Source organism: Dendroctonus ponderosae, unplaced genomic scaffold (genome assembly GCF_020466585.1).
Source record: "Dendroctonus ponderosae isolate FM_Combo_2020 unplaced genomic scaffold, Dpon_F_20191213v2 Dpon_F_20191213_10, whole genome shotgun sequence".
Taxonomy (NCBI): Eukaryota; Metazoa; Arthropoda; class Insecta; order Coleoptera; family Curculionidae; genus Dendroctonus; species Dendroctonus ponderosae.
In genome coordinates, this window is record NW_026017111.1 from 7,780,840 (window position 1) to 7,787,977 (window position 7,138).

A 7,138-nucleotide genomic window follows, 5' to 3' on the forward strand; every position below is an offset into this window, starting at 1 on the left:
AGATCGCGCCCAAAAATTGGGCTGATGAGCTCTTCGAGAACACAGAAATAATTTCTGAAAATCCTCTATCGACAAAAGCTTCTACGGTCAAAGTAGTACTTGTTGAACCCGCGGATAAACAGATGGAGATGAGTATACAGCTGCTATACAAAAACAGGTATCCGGAACTAGTAGAGACAGAGGAGTCCTTTGCTGTCCTTGAACACAGCTCAAGATGGAAGCTCAAGCAAGACACGACAGCATGCCAGAAAGTGATAAAAATCATGCAAGGAGAACAAAAGTCCGACTTGTGGGATAGATTTACTCAACTCAGGGAGGAAAGCAGAGGAGATGAGTGGGTAGCAATTCATCACATCGAAAGATGCAGCTCCGAGAGGCTCAGAAAAATGGCAGAGGCTATTTTTCACAAAGGGCCAACCAAAGTTGCAATTTACACAAACAGAAAATCTCGTACAACACAAGAAAGAAACAGTGAACGACGAAAACATACGGAGACGTCGTCAACACAATTAAAACCAAATTAAAGGGAACTGCGGCAGTGCAAACTATGAAATCAATCAGGAAAACTTAAAATGACAACATAATTATCACAATGGAAAAGAATCAAACAGAGATTGAAAAAATTGAAAAAGCAATTGAAGACCCCTTGGAAAATATGAAAATCAGAGATACGGAAATCCCTGGAGACAATACATATGAGGGGTTTAGACGTCACAGCTTGAAAAGAGGAAGTACTACAGGAAATCGAGAAAATAGTGGGACTTCTAAAAGAAGACGACTTCAAAATGAGCGCATTGATGCCAAACGCGAGAAATACACAAGCTCTTACACTGAGCCTGGTAAAGGAAAAAGCTGAGACACTCCTCAAAGAGCCTTTCATCAGAGTGGGTTTGTCCGGGTGCAGAATGGAAAAAAGGTTTTAGGTACCTCGCTGCGCTAAATGCTGGGCCTACGACCACCAGGAGGAAGTCTGCAATTGTCCTGATAGGAGAGGCCTATGTTTCAAGTGCGGCAGAAATGACCACCTCGCCAGTTCATGTAGTGAGGAAATTAGGTCTTGCCCCTGATGTCAACAAAATCATAAAATTGGTTCGGTGAACTGTATGGCATTCCGGAGAGCGCTGTCACAAATTAGGAAAGAGACTCAATTTTCAAGAACAAACTCACAGGCTGCTGCAAAGGCATCGGCGGCTCCCCCTCGGACCAATAATAAAACTCAAACTATACCTTGACATGTTCAGACTCATCTGTTCACTTACTTGCATTGGGTTCTGTGCCTTTTTGGCCGCTCAACATTTTAAATTAACTTTTTGCTCATACCCGTTTTGTCAATCTGTCCAGTATACACATAAATGTTTAAACTACTACAAATAAACTTAAATAGATGCAAGTTTGCAACCGATCTCATGACAAAGAAGGTCTTTGACGAAAACATTGACTTCATTTTAGGTCAAGAACCGAACAAAAATAGCAGAGTGGACTTTTCTGAGTTAAATAAGGACAGTTTTATAAATTTAAATAATAAACACCTAATTATTAGTAGCGGAAGTCGGCTTGGCTTCGTATATGTTGAGTTGGATACTATTGCGGTTGTGTCATGCTACTTTTTCCCTAACGGGCGAATAGAGGACTTTAATGATTTGTTGTTTAGCATGGAAATATTCTTAAGGCATTTAAAGAAAAATGTAATCATCGCAGGTGGCCTAAATGCTAAAACAAACCTTATAGAGTCGACAAATACAAACCAAAGAGGGAAACCTTTTGAAGACTGGATCATGGCCAATAACTTAAGTGTCATAAATCAAGGAGATACTCCAACTTTTAATAACGCAAATGGTTGCTCTATTATCGACTTTACTCTAGCTTCAACAAACATTTGCCTAAAGATCGCAAATTGGAAGGTCGATAATGAATCCGCAAAACCTTAGCAACCACAACTATATAAATTTTGAGTTCAATACTGTAAAAATATGTACACATAGTACAAAAAATCAAAAAGGCTGGCACATAAACACCTTAAAGCTGGATAAGGTTGCTACGGACTTCAAGGGCAAAATTGGTAATGCTACTGGTCTATCTCCTAAAGAACTAACAAGCATAATATCCCAAACATTAGATGCAGACTTCAGAAAAAGACATCCAAATCCGAAAGGAAATTCGCCTGCATACTGGTGGAATAGAGAAATTGCAGTACAAAGAAACACCTATATARGATCAARAAGGAYAGTTACTATGGCAAGAGGAAAAAATATACCAAATAAACATTTCGGCCAAATTTTAAAGGAGCATTAAAACAATAAAAATGAGCTCAGGGAAATGATCCTAAAAAGTAAGAAAGACGGATGGAAAAGTTTATGCGAAGAATTGGAAAACGATATTTGAAATATAAAAGGCTAAATACGAGATCAAGACATACACCAGATCAACAGGTAGTCAGGGACCAAATAAATTAATTATTCCCAACGAAAGCAATATTTCACTGAACAGAATCAACTCCAGAAACAAACAATACGGTTACCCTTTTTAACTTGGAAGAGTTAAAAAATGGTATCGGAGGAAGGAAACGAAATAAAGCACCGGGACCTGATTGTATTACCCTGGAAATTCTAAAGCATATATTGACGCGTGCCCACAAATATTCCTAAACACATTTAACAACTGTTTAGAAAATAGAAACTTTCCAGAAATATGGTGAACAGCTCAGTTGGTTCTTATAGAGAAGCATAAAAAAGCAGATGAACAGAAGGCGTATAGACCTCTGTGTCTAATAGATGACATGGGAAAACTTCTCGAATCCCTAATACGGAAAAGACTGTTAGAGGAAATGGAAGCAAAGAGGCTGCTACACCCCAACCAATTTGGGTTTATCAAAGGTAAATCTACTACTGATGCAATAAAGAAGATCGTTGATCTGAGCGATGACGTGTGTTTATTGATTCTCCTAGATATTGAAAACGCCTTTAACTCTGTGCCGTGGGATGGTATCGTCGATTCTCTATACAAAGATGGCATACCCAATTATCTGATTCAAATTATAAAATCCTACCTTAGCAATAGATCTATTATCAGTCCAAATGGTGAAACTATACCAATCACATGCGGTGTTYCACAGGGATCTATTTTAGGACCAACACTATGGAATATCTTTTATAATARGATATTAAACATCAAAGTARAGCGGGGAATAAATTTAATAGCATTCCGACGATTTAATAGCCGACGACCTGGCAATTACCGTCAGTGCAAAGAACAAGGAACAAATAATCTCAAAAACTACTCGTGTCAAGATATTGTTGAGACTCTGAACGCCATGGGGATAAGGTTGGCAATATCTAAAACGGAAACACTGCTTTTGGTTGCACCTAGAAAGATCAAAGAGGTGTCAATAGACATTGAGGGTACCATTATAAAACCATCTGGCTCGGTCAAATACTTAGGAATACATTTGGACAGAAACCTGAGAATGACAAACCATATTAAACATACAGTAACTAAAGCGAACAAAATGATGGCGTTGCTATATAGAATAATGCCAAAAATTGGCGGGCCAAAAATGCTGAAAAGAAAAATTCTTTCAAGCTCTGTAATCTCAGCAACTCTATATGGAGCCCAAATATGGAAAAAAGGTTCAAACATTATGTTAACTTAATGACAGGCATAAACAGAAAACTGTCGATAATGATAACTTCTGCATACAGGACTGCACCAACTGTAGCAATTGAAGCAGTGGCCGGAATTATTCCAATCGATTTATTGGTTGGGGAAACGATTAGAATTTGTGAAAGAGGAAGTGGATACAAAAAGGAGGCAAGGAGGATCACCATAGATGCGTGGCAGGAAAGATGGGGGTCCTACGATGGTTGGGCAAAAGTTAAACGGAACATAGTCGTATGGTCTAGCGGAAAATTTGGAGAGACAGACTATTTCATAACGCAAGCCATCACAGGGTATGGCATTTTTGGTACATACCTGAAAACAATTAAAAAGCAACCAAATGATGATTGTTGGTACTGTAGCCAGAGAGACACTCCGGAGCATACAATTTTTGACTGTGAAAGGTTTTGTAGTATCAGACACCAAACAGAAATAGCGTGCGGAAGGCAATCTCAAAGGAAAATATATAGGGGAAATAATACAGGAGACTAAATCTTCGTGGATGTCCATAACGAACATGTTAAGACAGATTATGAGAGCAAAGGCGGACGAAGAAAGAAGGCGGGAATTAGAGGCTAAACAGCAAATACGAATAATTACGTAAACAAATATTGAAAATTTTGATCTGATTGATATTGATCCCTTGATGAAATGCCGAAAGGCGGTTCCAAGGTTACGTAGAGGAAAGAGTTTTTAGCCGGTCGATGATCTCTTGGGACATCACTCCGGCACACCCCCAGGCGCCAGAACACCAGCCTGGGATAGTCTGTTAGCAGATTTTCTTAAACCTCTATAAAAAAAGGGTTAGTTTGTGTTAATATTCCAGGATCACCTAAGAGACATGCAAGATTTAATTCTGCGACTATGACAGAGCTACAAGCAAATACCATTCTTGGTTATAGGAGATTTTAACTCGAAAAATGAAGTCTGGGGCGGAAATGTAACAAATCGTAGAGGCACCGAACTGCTGGCTTGGTGTAATTTACACAGCCTGACTATAATCAACGATGGTCTCGTGCCCACTCTTGTCAGACAAAATGRTCAATCATACCTAAGTATAATCAGCGATCATATACAAAATCAAAACCTTCAGTGGAAGGTTCTTAAAGACCCCGATATTACCGAGCATAAATTCATTGTTACGAAGCTGACAAATAAAGAACCAAAATCGAATAAAAGAAAAACAAGATTAGGCGAAACTAATATAGAGTTGCTAATTAAGACATTTAAAGAAAAATGTCAAGCAGTCCCCCTACCTATAAGCGTTCCCGAAATGACAACCCTTATCCGAGATGCCTACCATGAGTGCACACCACGAGTTTTGTGTAATGAAGACTATCAAATGCCATTTTGGTGGAGTGAAGGTATCCAAACAGCCATTCAGGAGGTTCAACATCAAAGACGGCAATTTCAAAGGGTTGCCAACAATCGTACCAAACGCTAGGCAAAACTCAGAGAATACATCCAAAAAGCGAGCTTGGCAGCCGTGATAGGCTCGTCAATGATATTTTTGGTCAAGGTTATCAAATTATTAGGGCTCAGATAAAAAAGCAGCCTCCGAGGATAGAAATGGCAAGGGAGATGCCACTATTTATCCACCAACGGCCAAATCGACTAGAACCAAAAAGGGAAGCAACTGTGATAAGAGATTGTGATAATTTTGTTGAAAAAGAAATGCTAGAGGCCTGTATGAAAATAAAACCCCAAAAAGCCCCCTGCCCTGACAATATTTCGTCTGTGATAGCTAAAACTGTGATCCAAACCAATATTCCATTTTTTATACGACTTTATAACATTTTTTTATTATGTCACAACATTCCACAAGAATGGAAAAAAACTAAGCTTACCTTAATTGAAAAGAACCAAAGAAATTCCCAAACGATCCAACAAAATATCGCCCAATATGCTTAATTGACGAATTTGGTAAAGTTTATGAAAGACTTATAAACCAACGACTGCTGAGGGAGTTCCAAGAGAAAAGAACATATTTCATCAAAACCAATATGACTTCCGAAAGGGTCGCTCAACAGCTCAAAGCCATCCAGAATTTAGTTGTGCTATATAAAGGAATGCATTGTGCAATGATCCTTTTGGACGTAAAAAATGTGTTTAATGCTGCATATTGGGCAGTGATTAAGATTAAGTGATGGAGCAATTAGAAAAGGCTGAAATTAGTGCTTACCTTAGGAATATCCTTCACAGCTACATGACTAGCAGGAAGATTGTTTTAGAACGAAACCGTGAAGAAGATGTATTTGGAGCGGTCCCACAGGGTTCGGTTCTCGGGCCAACCCTGTGGTCCCGTATGACGATGTGATGAGGCTGCCTTTGCCGTGCGAGGTTCAAATAATATGTTACGCCGATGATCTGGCGGTTTTTGTCGCCTCGCAGACACCAAAAGGCATGATTGCAAAAACAAACTACATCCTGAACCTTATTTCGAAATGGATGGAAGAACGTGACCTTCAAATTGCGCCGAAAAAAACCAGAGGTAATATTGCTTAGCTATAAGAAAAAAAACGGAAGACATTAGCTTTTTAGTCCAGGGGCAGAAAATAAAACCCTAAAAATCCGTTAAGTATCTGGGTTTCAGCTGGATCGAAGGCTTAACATGACAAGACATATCAAAGAGGCCTGTCTAAAAGCAGAGAAATCAGTAAAATCGCTAAAATGTTTTCTGCCAAATATAAGAGGGCCTTCATCGACTAAACGACGCGTGCTGGGTATGGTCTGCCAGAGCATAGTTCTCTATGGAGCATCTGCATGGTCTTCGAAAGCTTTTTTAAATATAAATAAAATACACCTAAATACAACCCAACGCAATATTGATCTAAGAGTGTGTTCAGCGTATTGCACGGTTTCAGGCCGGCCAGCAAATGTCGTTGCAGGACTTATACTGCTACACCTTATGGTGGAAGAAAGAAAAATGATCTACGAACTTGAACAGGCTACTGAAATCGATAAGCAAGTTCAGCGGGAACGAACCCTCAAGCATGGCAAGAAGAATGGGAAACTGGCCCGGAAAATCAGTTGAATCAATTCCTTACCGGACATGGGACCTTTGGTACTCTAGGATTTTACTCCAAAATAGTGGATACGTGGTATTGAAACACAAAATTGTATTAAATGATAAAAGTTTAATAGATGAGATTGAACGAACTAACACACTGTTAACTTACTGGTTAGATTTACTCTTAGGAATTTCGGCTTATCACCACAACACTAAATATAGACTATGTAACAGCTTTATCTATAACTCGTATTCGTCTTCTAAATTTTAAAGCCAAGCCGCGTCTTTTCGTCTACTACGTCGCTTTTGACCTGCTGTGCGTCTCTCAATCATCCCCGAGTACAACGAACTACTCTGTTCCGGAAACCGGCGTCTTTTGTCAAACGTCAAACATACGGCCGTCTCTTTCTATCTTACCTAGTCATATGCTTTTTTGTGTGTGAAGCCAACCTACTGTTTAGGCAACCAGTCGCA